The sequence below is a fragment of the Felis catus genome, chromosome D4, assembly GCF_018350175.1.
Source record: "Felis catus isolate Fca126 chromosome D4, F.catus_Fca126_mat1.0, whole genome shotgun sequence".
Classification (NCBI taxonomy): Eukaryota; Metazoa; Chordata; class Mammalia; order Carnivora; family Felidae; genus Felis; species Felis catus.
Genome location: NC_058380.1, coordinates 22,726,103 through 22,744,277, shown reverse-complemented (window position 1 = coordinate 22,744,277; position 18,175 = coordinate 22,726,103). Strand labels below are relative to the sequence as shown.

Sequence of the window (18,175 nt, the reverse complement as noted above, 5' to 3'; positions counted from 1 at the left end):
CAAAATACCAACAGAAAGTCCTTTAGGAGCCACTGAATTATGAGACATTCAGGCTTTGGAGTGTTTTCCCAGATTTGATGGCATTGAAAGGCACAGAGAAACTGTGGTATTAGACTCAAAATTGGTAGTGATGGTTTTCCTTGATTTCAGAAGGAAAAACTCACTGAAACCAGTCCAAGAAAGGAGCAAGGAATTCTTATGAGGTTTCATGGGGTCTATCAGGAAATAGAGCTAGTAGAGGGGCCTTACAAGTCCTGTTGCTGGGAAGACATGGAAACCATGACCTTTCCTTGACTTTGCCTAGATTTAGGCAAACTTTGGGTTAGGTAACTACCCTGGGTCCAATCACCTGAGGGACTCAGGGTGTTGCACATTACTGTGTCTATTCAGAAGAGGGTATGGACAGAACTAGCAATGGTCTGTGTCTTTCATTAAGAGTATTCTATTTATTCTGTTTACCTTACCCTACAGCTAATGGACTCAGTAGACTCTAAATGTTTCCCCCAATTTGATTAGGGTTGATCTGATTATTTATAATTGTTGAGAAGCATAACAGCATTTTGTTTGCACTGCAGTTTATTATGCAATATTTGATTTCCTCTAAAAACAGAGGGAAATTGTAATATTCAAAATGACTGTATCAGTCAATAGCAGGGACAGAAATTTGAATTCTGTATATTCTGGCCATATGGACTATGGTTATCCCAGTGTTTCCTAATAGAAAAAAAGAAAAAAAAATCATTAATTATTTAGGTATATCTGGTAAACATAGACTCTTTACTAATAAGGGCCAGAGGAAATATATGAGCTCAGTTTTATCCTTCTTCACAGAGATGTTTCTGAAACAGTGCTGCTTTGATTTGGCCTTCTGTGTCCTCTCACATTTCAGGGCAGGAGTTTCCATCATGTAGCATGAAAACTCTGGAATCCTTGAAATCTTTCCAGGTTGATGTTATGGGCGACTGAACTCTGTCTCCCCCAGATCCAGGTATTGAATCAGTAACTCTCAATGTAACTGTATTTGGAGACAGGGACTTTAAGGAGGTAATTAAGGTTAAAGGAAGTTGTAAGGGTAGGGCCCTAACCTGATAGGACTGATGTCCTTATAAGAAGAGGAGAGTCACCAGGGAACTCTCTGTCTCCATATGCACACAGAGGAAAGGCCATGTGACAATAAGGCAGGAAGGCAGCCAGCTACAAGCCAGGAGGAGAGGTCTTAGTAGAAAGCAGTCCTGCCAGCACCTTGCTCTTGGAATTCCAGCCTCCAGAACTGTGAGAAAATAAGTTTCTGTTGTTAGGCCACCCAGTCAGTTATTCTGTTATGGCAGTCTGAGGAGTCTAATACAGATATTTTTATAGATGAGGAAGCTGAACTGCAGACAGATGAGGTAACAAGGTATGAAGTGGCAAAAACAGAATTTGAAACAGCCCCTTCTGAATCCATGATGATGGCCTTTCTCCTACCTCTTCTGCCTGTTTAATTGCCCCTAAAACTTTAAGTGTTGAAAGCTCTTAGTGGTGTGAAATTTATAGGGGGGAGTCAAAAAGTTTGGAAGTAATGAAATGCTGGCTGAAACTAGAGGCAGAACCTGACCGTCTCCTGGTTGTGATGAGGCAGCTAAGGGAACACCCTGAAGACTGTGCTCCAGGCAGACTCATGGTGCTGAGTCATCCTAAGGTCCTTCCGAGGGAAGTGGAGAAAGGGGGCCATTGTAATTGTCAACTGGAAATGGAATTGGGAAAGGTGGGAGCAAGACTGCAAACTGCATGCTCTCTCATCTTTGTATTCAGGCTGGACATAACCAGACCACTTGGAGCCGTCCAAGAAAGTAGATCTCACATAGAGGGGGTTAATATTTGAGTAGAATCGGCTTCAACATTCACTGTTAAGGAGATTTTGAAATGCTGCCAGTTAATTTAACAAGTCTGCCTTTAAAAAAAAAATCACATGGGTTTACTTAGCCTTCATTTGTATTTGCTAAGCAAAGCTTATCAGCACATTTCCTCTTAATTTTTTATCTTCTTTGTACAACGTTCAGTGTTGAATTTCATCAGTATTTTCTTTTTATCCTTGAATGATGGAAACCTCTGATATTTTTCCCTTTCCTCTTTAGAGAGAAGAGGAACATTTAGAATTTGCCCCGGAGATACAGTGTCTTCCAAATATTAGCTCAGGGAATAGAAAGGCTCTGAGTTGCCATGTGCTGTTGTTTGCTGGAATAAATAATCATATAAAGGCCTTGCTCTTTTCGCTCCTTTCTCTTTCAGCAGAGTTCAAACCAGGGTTATTTGCAGGTATTCTCTTGAATCCAGTTGGAAGACTGTGAATATCTTGGCTTTTCAATCTTGCTTTTGCTTTTTCTTTTCCATCACCACATTCCTTTTTATTTCTTTCTAGGTTCTTGACCTTATTTCTTTATTTCCTTCAAATAATAGGAACTCTTTAGTGTGTGAGTGTACGTGTGTGTGTGTGTGTGTGTGTGTGTGTGTGTGTGTGTATTATCAACCAAGAAGAAGAGGCTGTAAAGCAACCAGAGCATTTATTTTGGGTCCTAGGGATTGCGATGCAGAAATTAAAAATTGAAAGTGTGCCCCAAATTACAAGCAGGAAGTGTAGATTTATAAAAGCAAAACTCACAAGATTATGTAACTTATTTTGAAGGAATTATGATTAGTGCTGACAAAGTTAAACTGTTTGACTGTCTAATACAAGATTGGCTATTTAGCTAACAGGTATTACATTATCTCTATTTCAGTCCAGAGTAGAGTCATATCCTCCAGAAGGTGGTCTAGGTGCAATGGACGAAAGTCAAAAGTCTGTAGTGTCCCCAAAATTGAAACAGGAGATATGCATAGGCCTTTCTTCCTCAATATCCTCCAGACCCTGTTTTGAATGACTCTGTTAGCAATTATTACTTCACTTTAGAATGTTCTTTCATAGTGTTTATGTGTGTGTATGTAGATGTATGTATCTGTGTCTGTGTGTTGGGGGGAGGGGTGGGTATGTGGTGTTTTTTCTTTTCTTTTTTCTTTTTTTAATTTAAATACAAGTTAGTTAACATATAGTATAATAATGATTTCAGGAATAGAATTTAGTGATTCATCACTTAAATATAACACATAGTGCTCATTCCAGAAATTGTCCTCCTTGATGCCCCTTGCCCATTGAACCCATCCCCCCTCCCAGCTCCCCACCAGCAACCCTCAGTTTGTTCTCTGTATTTGAGAGTCTCTTATGGTTTGTCTCCCTCTCTGTTTTTATATTATTTTTGCTTCCCTTCCCTTATGTTCATCTGTTTTGTATCTTAAATTCCACATATGAGTGAAATCACAAGATATTTAATGTCTTTCTCTGACTTATTTCACTTAGCGTGATATACTACAGTTCCATCCACATTGTTGCAAGTGGCAATATTTCATTCTTTTTGATTGCTGAGTAATATTCCGGTGTGTGTGTGTGTGTGTGTGTGTGTGTGTGTGTGTGTGTGTATAACATCTTCTTTATCCATTCATTAGTCGATGGACATTTGGGCTCTTTCCATACTTTGGCTGTTGTTGATAGCACTGCTATAAACATTGGGGTGCATGTGCCCCTGCGAAACAGCACTACTCTATCCTTTGGGTAAACACCTAGTAGTGCAATTGCTGGGTTGTAGGGTAGTTCTATTTTTAATATTTTGAGGAACCTCCACTGTTTTCCAGATTGGCTGCACCAGTTTGCATTTCCACCAGCAGTGCAAAAGGGTTCCTCTTTCTCTGCATCCTCACCAAAATCTGTTGTTGCCTGAATTGTTCATGTTAGCCATTGTGACAGGTGTGAGGTGGTATCTCATTGTGGTTTTTATTTGTATTTCCCTGATAATGAGTGATGTTGAGCAGTTTTTCATGTGTCTTGTTAGCCATATGGATGTATTTTTTGGAAAGTGTCTATTCATGTCTTTTGCCCGTGGATTATTTGTTTGTTGGGTGTTGAGTTTGATAATTTCTTTATAGATTTTGGATATTAACCCTTTATCTGATAGGTTATTTGCAAATATCTTCTCCCATTCCGTTGGTTGCCTTTTAGTTTTGTTGATTGTTTCCTTCACTGTGCAGAAGCTTTTTCTCTTGATGAGGTCCCAATAGTTCATTTTTGCTTTTGTTTCTCTTGCCTCCACAGACACATAAGAAGTTGCTGTGGCCGAGGTCAAAGAGGTTATTGCCTGTTTTCTCCTTCAGGATTTTGATGGCTTCCTGTCTTACATTTAGGTCTTTCATCCTAAATGTAAGTTTATTTTTGTGTATGGTGTAAGAAAGTGGTCCAGGTTCATTCTTCTGCATGTCGCTGTCCAGTTTTCCCAACACCATTTGCTGAAGAGACTTTTTTCCATTGGATATTCTTTCATGCGTTGTCAAAGATTAGTTGGCTATACATTTGTGGGTCCATTTCTGGGTTTTCTATTCTGTTGCATTGATCTGTGTGTCTGTTTTTGTGCCAGTACCATACTGTCTTGGTGATTACAGCTTTGTAATATAGCTTGAAGTCCGGGATTGTGATGCCTCCTGCTTTGGTTTTCTTTTTCAGGATTGCTTTGGCTATTTGGGGTCTTTTCTGGTTCCATTCAAATTTTAGGATTGTTTGTTCTACCTCTGTGAAGAATGCTGGTGTTGTTTTGATAGGGATTGCTATGTTTTTTTTTCCTTTAAAAGCAACACTGATGGTACTATTGTTAAATTCCCAAGGCTTTGCCATCCATAATTATAATTGTTAAGTATTGTTACACTAGAAGTCAAATAAATGAATGAACTACGAGATACATATTGAATACAAATAAGGATCTTAAATATCAATTCCCCACATCTATTGCTGTTTAGAAAGTGAAATGTATAAAATGCACTGAGATGCCTCCAGGAATATGGGTTATGACACTCTGGGCTGTTTTCTCCAGTGTTCACTCATGCACCTGCTTTTAAAAACAGGTATTTGTTTTTCTGTTTTGAAAGAGTAAACACCTTATAAGCTGAAAGTCATCAAAATTCTGCCTTTCCCTATTCATCATACATTACATTTGCCAAGCACAGATTAAGGCAGATTATTAACCTACTCAATTACAAGAGAACTCCTATGGAAGTGTCTATTACAACCACATTAATATCTCATTAGTTCGTCATGTTAATGTTATTACAGTGGTTACCAAAGGGATTGGTACTGTGTGGTACCTAATTTTGAAGGGTTGTTGCCCCAAGCATCATTTAAGAGGGAGGCTCAAGAGTAGAGGTGGAAATCTGCTTCCTGTCTTCTTCCCTAAAAGAAGAAAAGAAAAGAAAAAAGAACAAATGAATAATCCTGGCAAAACATGCTGCAGAGGCTGAATGAGACTCAAGATATAAATCTATTTTGACAGGTGTAGTCATTATTCTTATCATCTAGGATAGCATTATTCTTTTGTTTTAATGGCAGAGATAGCAGGAAGACAAAATTTGCCTTCATGTGAATGCACCAAAATGTAACAATTAGCTAGCAAAGTTAAATTATTACTAATGATGATAATAGCACGTCTGTATCTTTACAATGAACGTGTAGCTCTACTTATTTACGTCTTCCCCCAGAGGAGTTCAAGTAGATTTACAGAAGTTAAACCACTCCCACTTCTCCATGCAGTTGCATACATAGAAAGAAATAAAGCATAAAAGCTGATTGTGTCATTTTATAAGGAAAATTATGTTTCTGCAGTTTCATGCCTTTGATTTAGTTGGTCCTTCTCCACATTTGGAAGGTTTGTGCAGCCATAAGGTCAGTGGCACCAAGGCTGGAGTCTAGACTACATGACCTGGGGTGAGTATTAATTGCTGTATGCCCAGGGTCTTTGGCCCTGGTGGGGGAGCAGATGACAGTGGGGGGTGTCCCAGTCAGCAAATCAGTGCTGGCCTTTAACATAGATATAAAGAAGTCTTTTGCTGATGCTGTCTTATTTTCTATACTTTCCCCACCTGTGTTTCTACTGTTTGCTTAGACCCCAGAGCTCTCATAGTCTTTTCAATGAAATTTTGGGGTGGTTTGTCACAGTAGTTAACCTTTTGCTTTGCTTCTATTTTCTTAGTAAAAAAAAAAGCAAATTATTGGGAGGTTTGCAGAATCAGGAGAAATTATGAGATAGACCTCAAGAAGAGGAGGAGAGTGAATTGTGTCAGAAAATGTTGAATAAGGCTTATCTGATAGTGTTAGGCTCCACTTCAGATTTGCACACACAGTGAATGGTGAGCCATTAGTGTTGCCTCCTGCCATGTTCCACTGCTTGGATGCAGGAACCAGGTCAGACTGGGATGTTTCTGAGTGTGTAAGACAGAAGGGGAGAGATACAAGAACATAACAGACACATGCAAGGGAAACATTATAATATTGGATTGCGGAATCCAGGGTGAGGAGGCAAATAAGAGTATGTAGTAGACAGTGAAATGTAGGAGCACTCAGTGGGAGGTCCCAATATGGTTAAAGAATTACAGGATCAGGATTGTTGGAGGGATGGGCAAGCACAATAGGAAATGGTGATCTAAATAAAATTCTTGAAATTGAGATTTTGGAGACAGGACGGTTGGTAACAACAAGGTCTAGGACATTAGTATGGGAGGCAGTGAAAGGTAGATTACTGCAACAAGAGCAAGTTAATGTGGTAATCTAATCTGATAACACACGTTTCCTTGTCACTGGAGAGTTTTAGAGATTTGGGAAAACAGTTGTTTGAAAATAGAGATAAGGAGCAAGGGGGAGAACCTGGCCTATCTTTTAAGCCTTGTTAAATATTGGGTATGAGAACAAAAATAGCCACTGCTTCAGAGGGCTGCTCTTTTTTTTTTTTTTTTAAGTTTATTTTTATTTACTTTGAGAGAGAGTAGGCAGGAGAGGGACAGAGAGCAAGGAGGCAGAATCCCAAGCAGGCTCAGCACCATCAATGCAGAGCCCAGTGTGGGCCTTGAACTCAGTGAGATCATGACCTGAGCCAAAATCAAGAGTCAGATGCTTAACAGAATGAGCCACCCGGGTGCCCTGAAAGGGCTGCTGTTTAAGTGGTGTGTGAAGGCTCCAGCTATAGCAAGAAGGTGAAGACAACTTCCAGAGAGGAGGTCACCAGCATAGGAGACTTTGGGTTCCAGAGGGCATAGTGCAAGGTATTAAGGAGTCATGGAGGGGTGGGAGGTTGAGTCAGAATAGAGGAGGTATAGGCACACATGGGGATTGAGTCTGAGTGGTAAGAGATGAATCTGAAGAGTAGACAGAGTGAGAAAAAATATTGTAGGCCCCTATTTTGGAGTTTGTAGCCATAGCATAATCTAGCATAAATCAATCAGTGCAGTCCTTTACAGAAAGGGACATATTCTTCTGTTTCCCTTTTTCCCTTTCTCCTTTGTGCTGCTTGGAATATGGATAAAAAGGTTGATGCTCTTAATTAGTTTGGACTGTGAGGTACCTGCTAAAGTTTGCTGAGCTGTAAAAGAAAAGAAACCCAAGTCCTTGGTGACTATGAAGTGGCCACACCTACCATGGTCTAGCTACCTCTGGATTTCTTTTTTGAGACAAATACGCTTCTATCAAATGTAACACAAGAGAGAAAATGATGACAATCCTTCCTTAATTAAAATTGTGGTCAAAGGGGAAGAAAAAGCTAAAATGGGCAACAAGATTGTAAAGAGAGCTAAGCACCCCCTTGCTATAAACGCATGTTTTTCTTCAAATTCTATTTCAAGAAGTTTAAGAAAAACTGGTAAATGAGACTGTTGAGTAATCCTGGCAACCATGAGGTATGCTGGAAGATCAGATATGGGAGAATGCCATTTTGCCATTCCACTTTTCAAAAAGAGGAAGAGAGATTCTGCAAACTATTGAATTATGAGCTTTATTTTATTTCCTGGAGTTCCAAGAAGAGGAAGTGTTTGGGTCATCATTACAGTAACCTCATTTCCTTCTTTGACAGATATATTGGACTATGGTGCCAGGGGAAATGTGGCAGAGTGTACTTTTGAACTAAAGCAAGGCATTTGAAGGGGGCTTTCAGAATGTCTTCATAGATCAATTAGAGGAATATTGGTTGCGTAGAAGATCGAAAGAGTGTATGAAGGGTAGTTCCTATGGGACAACCTGTGGTTTGTTTCTATTTTTTGCTCCCTGCCTTGGTGCCAGCTTCATCATAAAGGTTGGCTCCCCCTTGTGGTTAAAATGTGGCTTCATTAATACTTGCCAGGAGCAGGCAGAGGGTTGCTTCAGAATCATTCCTCTGAGGAGTCAGGAAGCTTGTTTCCTGGATTGTGACAACAAACCTTTTCCCATGTTGTATTGATTCCAGTTGGATGAGGAGTCCATCCCTGAACCAATTACTCTGCTCAGGGAAAAGGATACTCTGCCTGGCTTAGGGCTGACTGGCCAGGGGTGGAGCTGGCTTCCTCCAAACACATTGGCTTCAAAGGTGTGATTATGTACCAATCTCTATCTCTGTCTCTGTCTCTGTCTCTGTCTCTGTCTCTGTCTCTGTCTCTATCTAGAGAGAGCTGAGTAGTCAACAAAATTGAGGCAGTGGATTATTTTGTGGGAAAACACAACATTCACTATTCTGGAAAGATTTTGAGAGTAAGATTTTTGAATTCTATAAAGTAAACATTAAAAATTTGATGAGACAGGCATTCTGATAGATCAGGATTGCCTTAGCCACATAATACACTCCAGTTAATCAAATGAGTGAGCCCAAGGAGCAGAATTGTTTATCATTACCCATCTCATGGCAGAGACATGTTAGCCAAAAACTATGATATTTGGTTTAATTAGGGTTAATACTTCTATCTTATTATAATTGACCAATATGTTTATGTTCTTTATAATATTAGAAGAGGATTATATTCCCTGTATGGATAAGAATGACAGCCATTCTTTTTTTAAATTGCAGGATGGCATGGATCTAAAATTTGCAACAAATTGCTCAGGTGTAAATTAAAAAAACAAGTGACTGTATTTTCTTGCTGTTTAAAATAGTGGTTTTAAAAAAAATTATTTTTAGAGAGAAGAGAGAGAGAGAGCATGAGCAAGGGAGGGGCAGAGAGGGAGGGAGAGAGAGGATACCAAGCAGGCTCTGTGCTACCAGCACAAAGCCTGATGCTGGACTCGAACCCATGAACCATGAGATCATGGCCTGAGCCGAAATCAAGAGTTGGACACTTAACTGAGCCACCCAGCCACCCCCATAGAGACATATTTTATTAAAAATGCTTAGAATTGTTCAGTATGTTCTGCTATTTTTAACCAGTTTCTTTGTTACACGAGGCAAAATATACTAATGGTCACCGGTAAAAAGTCCATCTTGAAACTAGTTTATTCCTTATGCTTTATGTTTAACTGAGAAATCAGTGTATGCAATGTATTGAAAAAGAGACCACAGAATTTAGGTAGATATTGTGTGAAATAACAGATCTGTAGTTTAGGGATGTTGAGAGAAGTGCCTTTTGTAGATAAATCATCCTTTACGGTATGTTCTGCAAGATATGAACCTAAGGTCTTCAAAAAAAATAATTTTGTAAGATGAGATCCTTGTTACTCAAACTGTGTTCTATGGACCAACAAGATCATTATCATGGGGAGTTTGTTAGACCTACACAATCTTACCTCCATCCTAGACCTGCTGAATCTGAATCTGCCTTTTAACAAGATCCCCAGGGGATTCATGTGTTCATTAAATTTAATCATGGATTACTGAATCTCAGGGAGGTTTCCATAGTCCACACAATATTGGGGGGCAGGGGCTTATCAGCCAAAGAATTTCTGTTTCTTGCAGGTTCTCTCATAGAACCTCTTCAGATGTATCACAGAATTTTCATTTACAGTGATGACTACATATAATGTTTCCTACTAAAATCTATATTACTTTATTATTATTTTAAATGAGCTATCTCTAGAAGAAAGGCTTTGAGTCTGGATCTGCCACCTCCCAACCATCTGACCTTAAGCAAATTACTTCAACAGTCAAAGCCTAGTTTTCTCGTCTCTAGGAACTGTAGATTCTAGAATAAATCTTTAGAATATCATCTCTAGATGATATTGATCTTACATGGTTGTGAGGATGAATTGAGGTAACATGGGTAAAACATTGTAGCCCTGGGCCTGGTACATATAAGGAGCACAGTGAATATTAGTTCCCTTCATCCTTGCTGGAACATGCAGGGTATTGAAACTTTAGAGTTATCTACTGTAAATGATGTAAAGACTACTGAAAGTCTTCCTTTATGGGAGCAAAACTGTAATGTGGTTCCTCTAAAACATTAGATTTTAAACAGCTCTACTTGCCGAGTAAGTGATTTGCAAAATGATATTTAAATAATTGAATAGAATTGAATTGTTTAGTGTGGTCCATCTGGATGCCAAATTGCACTCGCCAAAATGATAATTTGGATTTTAACATAATTGATACTTTACTCTTCTTCCTGAGTCTGATTTATCCACAAGCTTTGCTGTTTCTCTGCTACTTAGCTTTTACTCATTGACTGCTGCTGGGTTCTGCTAAAAAGTCTTCACCTTGCTAAGTTTCCTGGACTTCCCTGCAAACCTTGTTTAATGAGGAGTCAGAGTGGTCTGTTCCCTGGTGTGGCTGGATGCGTTCTGATGAGTTGTTAAGTGATTGGCTGAGAAGCTGCTCCTGAAAGATAGCCTGGGCTGAGATCTGTAAACTCCTTGGACCATCAGTAGTTCTTTACAGTTAAAATCTTACTCTGTTGTGAACTCTCTGACCACATCATCCCAGGATAAGTGAATTGTGAAATGATAGCTAGACTGCATGGCAGTAGTCAAGGCACAGAGGGACCTAAGAAGAATTTACAGGCAAATCCATGTGACAGATGATGTGGCGGCCACTAATGGACCCTCTCTTCATAAAGTTTACAGGTCTGCATAATCCCTTCCTACCCAGAGAACTTCATGATGTAGGTTCTCAGTATGTTATTTTATTAATTTTTTTGATTAAAAAGGTAAAGTATAAAAGAGAACATAACAAATACCCATTATTCCTATCACCCAGAATTAACTGTTAATATCCTATGTAATCATCATTTCCAGCTCATTTCCTTTCCCGACACCACCAAAGGCAACCACCATCCGTAGTTTAATATGTGTCATTATATCTCTCTCCATATCTGTAACCAATATGGAATATTATTTTGTGAGTGCTTTCTGAAATGTACATAAATGGTATCAAATTATATTCTGAGCATTTCTCCTCTCCCTTCAGCATTATGCTTTTGAGATCCAGCCATGCTAATAGGCCCAGTTCATTCCTGTTTCATTTAACAGTAGTAGAGTTTTCAGTCTTAGAAATAGACTACACTTTACTCATCTCTTTTAAGGATTTGTAGGTTGTGACTAATATCTAGCAGCCATCAGTAGACCTGTGAATGTACTGGCATTTCTGTTCCTACCCTAATGGTTTGCTTGTTTAACTAATGGCTGCTGTCTTCATTAGAGATTAGCACATTAATTGAAACAGTACTTATCCCTCTTGCTAAAGTGATGAATTATATTTTTTATTCTTTTATCCTCAATGCTGAAAGGCAATGTGTGCACCCTTTGGGGAGCTCAGAAACCCTATGTAAAGGACAGCACATTAAACAGCCCATTTGGTAACAACAGGAGAGTCCACTTACGTGTCCTTTTCTATTTTGTTGGCTCTTGTTAGACACAGACCAGTGAATAGATCACGTCCATGTTTAGGCAGGTCCAAGCTTACTCCAGCCTACACAGCTTGTCTCTCTCTTTGGTGACTAAAGAAGGAGGTTTCTGTGGCTTCTGCCTGTCAAAAAAAATTTGTTTACCCTTATTAGCAAAGTCAACAGAGTAACGACACTAGGTCTTTGAGGTCATCTTCATGCCATACTGAATGGAGCAGTTATTTTTAGTGGAAACATCATCCTCTATATAAGCAGTTATTTCCTAGTTGCCTTGAGTCTCTTTATCGTCTGACACCCTTTATTAAGAACGTATTCCAAAGTGTCAAATAAAAATGTAGCTATGTAAAGTTTTCCACTACAGTTAATGACCCTATATGTTGGATTAGGTTCTAACATCAGGGAGAAGGAGCCTGTAAGCAGGGATGGGAGTGTGTGTGTGTGTGTGTGTGTGTGTGTGTGTGCGCACGCGTGTGTGCACGTGTGCCCTCTGTGATCCATTCAGATCAGGTTTTCCTCTTCATTGCTCTAGTGTAATCCTTCTGGTTAAGTCACTTGTCAACTGTGTATTGCCAGTGATGAAGTTTTTGGGGTGATAGTGGGGTTTGTGGGGTCCAGAGCTGATCGCCAAGAAAGAATTCTTGAAGACATCTTTGGTGTAACAAGGTGGTTTTATTGAAGCATGCGGACAGGACCCCTGGGCAGGAAGAGCTGCCATGGGACCATGAGGAGAGACTGGTTATATACTATGGAACTGGGGAGAGGTAAAGTCCAGGGGAAGATTCCAGTGAGATTTTCATGTGCTAAAGAAGACTCACAGGACACTGGAGGCCTAGCTAGTGTCAAGCTAAGGTTGCTTTCCCTCTAGTAAAGCAGTAGCTTAAGACCTTAGGGAGCTCCTTGGAGAAACGTTTCACATGGCCAGCCTCAGGTATTTGTCAATGGGCTGCAGATTATAAGGAAGTTTAGTTCTATCTGCCATTTCCTTCTGCCTTTGTTTCCCACATCACTATGGAGGGGTGATGCTGGATTATGATCCCTATCAGTTAACCCTTTGTTTTTCCCCTTTCCTTTGTTCTTGGGCAGCCAGGAGTGCCCAGGAGTATCACACACATCCCACCTGGGGGTGGGGGGTGTTTGTGGCCTGTCAACTTGCCTTATGCTCCCTCATCAACCAGGTCCAGTAGTTAATTCTCAATCTTCATCTCACTGTCCTCTTAGAGTATTTGACACCATTGTTCACTTCCTCCTTGAAGCACTTTCTTCATCTGGTTTCCAGGGACACCACTTTCTTTTCTCTTGATTATCCCATTTTTCAGTCTCTCTTGTGAGTTACCCTTCATCTTCCAGACTTCTATATGTCAGTGTGTCCAAGGGTTCAGCCTGTCCATTTCTTTCCTCTTCTCTCTGTACCATTAGATGTGATTACATCTAGTCCATACCTGTAAGTACCATTTATACGGTAATGATTCTCAAATTTATATCTGCAGTCCAGATTTTCTCTTTGACTTTCCATCTCATGTCTGTCTGCCTCTGTGGGCAACTTCTCTTGGACAGTGGATTGCAACTCTTCCTTAAAGAGTGTAAAACTGAAATCTTGAGTTCCATACCCCAATCTTTTGTGACTCTAGTATTCCCATTTCAGTAAGTGGTCCTTCTGCTTTTGCTCAGGCCACAAACTGAGGGGTCATTCCTGGCTCTTTTCCCCACCTTTGTACTTCACATCCATTGTGTCAGCAAATCTGTTGTTTTTGCCTTAAAACCATGTAGTGACTATCTATCATCTTCTCCACTGCTACCTCTTAGTCCACGTGGCTTTGGTCTCTGGCATGCACTGTGCCGACAGCTTCTACTAGACTCTCTTTTCCACTTGTGACTTATAGATTGGTCACTGCATAGCAGCTAGAATGATTCTTTTAAAACATAAAGTTGGTTGGAATGAAATAGAAAGTCCTTACAGTAGTCTATCAAGCCCTATTAGATCTGGCCTTTCTGAGAGCCTTTGGACTTGTTATTTTCTCAGCCTGGGTACTCTCTGAAGATATTTTCATTGTTTACTCCTTCACTGCACTCAGGTTTCTGTGCAAATGCCACTTTATTAGTGAAGCCTTTACTGACCACCCTGTCTAGAGAGCATATTCCTTCTACCTCTCTCTCCTTACCCTGCTTCATTTTCTTCCCGTTTAATCATGCAGAATGTTGTCTTCCACTAGAACAGAAGGTCCCAGTGGGCAGGGACCCTTTTATTCACCCTTTTGTTCCCAGGCCTGATAATAATGCCTGCCACATGCATTTGTTGAATGGACTAATGAAGGGAAATTCTATTTCATTCTGCCCCCTCTTCTATATTTTTATAGTTGTAATTATTGAAAACATATCATTTTAGAGAATCAGGATGAACATCTAGTTCTCTTGCCCTTATCCCCATCCTGCCCTTGATGCATACACTTTTTCACAGATATTAAGAAATTTGCTCAACATTAACAGTTTTACAAATATTTTGGAAGCCATGGTACCTCACTTACTTTTCAGATTCCAGTCTTTCTCTTAAATGTTTTGTTCAGCCTCAATGACTTGTGGATGAGAAAGGCATAAAATCAGCAGAAATATTATGTGTAGGATACCTTTGCTTGTTTGGAATAATAAGAAATGAAGAAAGACAAGGGCACCCGGCTGGCTCAGTCAGTTAAGCATCCAATCGCCTCGGGTCATGATCTCACAGTTGTTGAGTTCAGGCCCCACGTTGGGCTCCTCACTGACAGTGAGGAGCCTCCTTGGGATTCTCTTTACCTCTATCTCTCTGTCTTTCCCCCACTCACAGTCTCTCTCTCTCTCAAAATAAATAAATTTTTAAAGACTTAAAAAAAAAAGGAATGAGGGGGGCCTAGGTGGCTCAGTTGGTTAAGTGCTGGACTCTTGATTTTTGCTCAGGTCATGATCTCGCAGTTTTGTGAGTTTGACCCCCCGTTGGGCTCTGTGCTAGCAATGTGAAGCCTGCTGGGGATTCTCTGTCTCTCCTCTCTCTGCTTGTCCCCCACTCATGCTGTCTCTGCCTCCTCTCAAAATAAATAAATAAACTTAAAAAAAAAGAAATGAGGAAAGACAGTCTAAATTAATAAAAAAATTTTTAATCTTGGATATGCACATGTACTTAGATGTTTTAAAGTATGTCGTTCTTGGTGCAAATACATACTAAAGTTTGTCAAGTAAAGGTTCTCTTGGATCTGTTTTAGTGATTATATATGTAACAGTTGTAATTAGGGTATTATCTGTATGCATATGAACACAAAAATTGTAAGAATGATTGGGAACAGATGAATTTCTTTAGTAAGTGATAGTTGATAGTTTATTTTTCTTCTACTTGGTATGTAATAAAAAGGGCAAACATTAGTCTTGTGTATTTAAATCATTACGGATGTTGAAATTAAAATTTTCCAAGGGGCGCCTGGATGGCTCAGTTGGTTATGCGTCTGACTTCAGCTCAGGTCATGATCTCACAGTTAGTTTGTGGGTTCAAGTCCCATGTTGGGCTCTGTGCTGACAGCTCAGAGCCTGGAGCCTGCTTCAGATTTTGTGTCTTCCTCTCTCTCTGCCCCTACCTCACTCATGCTCTCTCTCTCTCTCTGTCTCTCAAAAATAAATAAATGTTAAAAAAGTTAAAAAAATAAAATATTCCAAATTGAGGAGGTGTTACTATAATTTGAACAGTTAAAAGGAGGAACCAAGACTCTGGTTTTCTTGGTTCAGATGTGAGAAAAGTCTTCAGGTGACTTCATCTTGACCCTTTGTAAGGACTTCTGTTTCCTCACAGAAGTCACAGAAGCCAATGTAATTCCCTAAATTAGGAAGGTCATTACTTACCTTTGGCACTTCAGGTAATTTCAGAGTAACCCATTTCCTTGCTCACCCTGATTGGCTCTAGAAACCGTGGGAGCGGTGGTTGGGCCAATTTAAAGTTGAAAAGAATTATCTCTTTCTGATCATAGAGGCAAAGGAAGAATGGTAAAATGTTAAATACCACCACCACACAAGCAAAAATATCAGTACTGTGTCAAATCAGATAAACTCTGATGGTACATACTGCAAGAGCGCCACCAGAGACTAGAACAGTAGTTTCTTTGTCATGAGCACTGATGGGGATGAGTAAGTGGCTTTGGGATACCTCTGATTCTGGTGGAGAGTATCCCGCTTGGATGTCCTCCCTGGGTCCTCTTTCTCTTCCTTTACTCTGTAGTGTCTTCAGTCTTCTCCTAACAAGAGCAGCCAGGGATGACATCAGAGCTTGCATATCCAAATAGTGTCATATCTGTCATCTGGGTGGCCTCCAGAGTCTAGGTCTTTACTTAACTATGGTTGGAGCCTGAGGGCAGGGCCTAGCAATGGAGGTGGAGGGCTGGTGCTTTTGACTGGTAGGAGAATCCGTGAAAAAAAATTCATTATGGTCTGACAGTTGATCTTTCGATCATGTGTGGAACAGAGAGATTCTCCTTTTTACTCTTTTTTCCCCCTCTTTTCTCTGGTTTTGCTGGGAGAGTAGGGAACAGTTAGAGGGATGGAAGAAGCCTTCATGGGGTCTGGCTTGGCAGTGGATATCTGATAATAAGAGCAGTCAGGTATCTTGCACTCTGAAGATTTATGTACCACTAGGATATCTCCTAAACTTTGTTATAATAATAGTGTCTATCTCCTTCCTAGTCTTGGGCGACACTCAGAAAACCTCTTATCATACACTTCGCACACGCCTGCAACCAACCGTGCAGTTATTGGTGATAGGATGAGAAACATATCTAGTCATGGTGAATGAAGAAGATGATTATTACATTAGGTACTAGATTCCTTCAAAAAGGAAGGCAGAAGAGAGGAGGGATTTACCAAAGCATGAAGAAATTCATGCTCAGGTACAAAGAGATGTTTGTGCACAGTAAAATCTATTCAGCTGCTAACAAGAGCAGACGTGTACAACTCTGCTAGTTCCATGAAATGACATGGGATTCCTTTGTCCCTCATTTTATACACAAGATTTACTGTGCTGTATGAACTGTTCCAAACTCTGCTTTTAAACTCATTATTATATTTTGGAGGCTGTTTTGTAATATTCTAGATAGAGCTGCCTTGGTCTTTTCAGTGGTGCTATAATATTTCGCTATTTTGATATACTATAATAATTTAGAACATAATCTTCTGTTATTGAATGTTTGGATTCCTTCTAATATGCAAATATGACCTTTTTGGGAGAATGGTTTAAATAAATTTTTGTGCATGCATCTTTGTGTACATTTGTAAGTGTATTTGTTGCATAACTTCTTGGAAGTGGAATTGCTGGGTCAAGCATTTTATGTGAATGTTTTAATTTGGAAAAATGTTGTCAAACCATCTTTCATTAAGAATGTGCCAGTTTACACTTTGTCTACTCTACGTGGGATGCCTGTTTCCTCACTCCTTTTGCCCATACTGGATGTTACGGAGTGTTTTGATCTTTGCCAATATGAGAGCTAAACCATGGAATCTTGCTTCAGTTTTTATTTGTATTTCTTTTATTGTTAATGATATTTAATATCTTTCAAACATTTGAAAGTCATTTTTTTATTTCCTTTTTCTCGAACTATCTTTTCATGTTTTTTTGTCGCTTTGTGTTTTATCCCTTAAAAAAATAGACCAGTTACTGGTTTATGTATTTTGTTTGTTTGTTCAAAGAACCAAATCTTGAATATAATTAGTAGTAGTCCCTTTCTTTTTCTGATATCTAAGTCATTGGTTGCTGTTTTCAGCTGGATTATTTCTTCCTTCTGTGTTGATTTTTTAAAAAGTATTAAATGAAGCAAGACTGGCAAAAATGATGAAAATAGCTGGTGGGGGGGATGAGTATATGGGAGTTTATTCTAAAATTTTTATACTTTTGTGTTTGCTAGAAATATTATAGAATAAATGAATACCCACATCAAGTTCTGTGAAAATTAATTTGAAAACCTAACAAAATAAATGGTTTTCTTGAAAAAATATAAATTAACAAGACTGTTGCTTTCTTTTTTTGTCCCTTTTTTACTTTTTTTTTTAAAAAGTAGGTATTTACTGGGTTTAAAAAAGTAAACTTTTAATTTAAAAATTTACATTTACAGAGAAGTGGCACAGAGAGTGCAGAGACCTTGCATACCCTGTACTCACTAGCTCCCATTGTTAACATCTTACCCTTCTATGCTATATTTGCCAAAACTAAGAAATCCACACTGGCACATTACTACTAATTAAATAGCTGACTTTATTTGGATTTCACCAGTTTTTCCATTAATGCCCTCTTTCTGTTCCAGGACCCAATGCCGAGTGCTACATTGCATATGATTATCCTGTCTCTCTAGTCTCCTCTGGTCTATGACAACTTCTCAGTTTTTCCTTGTTTCTCATGATCTTCTCAGTCTTGAGGAGTACTGAGATATCCTGTAGAATCTTTCCCAATCTGGTTTTGTCTCACGTTTTCCCCACGATTAGGTGGTAGTTATGGGATTTT

General features: G+C 39.4%; 1 long non-coding RNA gene across 2 annotated transcripts; it reads right to left on the bottom strand.

Annotated features, from left to right (window-relative positions):
• Positions 1–529: 529 nt before the first annotated feature.
• On the bottom strand, positions 530–9,796 carry LOC109493752. Of its 2 annotated transcripts, XR_002737869.2 has the most exons (3): positions 9,626–9,796; positions 5,200–5,284; positions 530–714 (listed from the first exon to the last, which is right to left on the bottom strand). It is a non-coding gene; the product is annotated as an uncharacterized LOC109493752 (long non-coding RNA). The 2 variants fall into 2 exon arrangements; XR_002148102.2 differs by lacking the exon at positions 530–714 and having other exon boundaries at positions 5,135–5,284.
• Between the last annotated feature and the right edge of the window lie 8,379 nt (positions 9,797–18,175).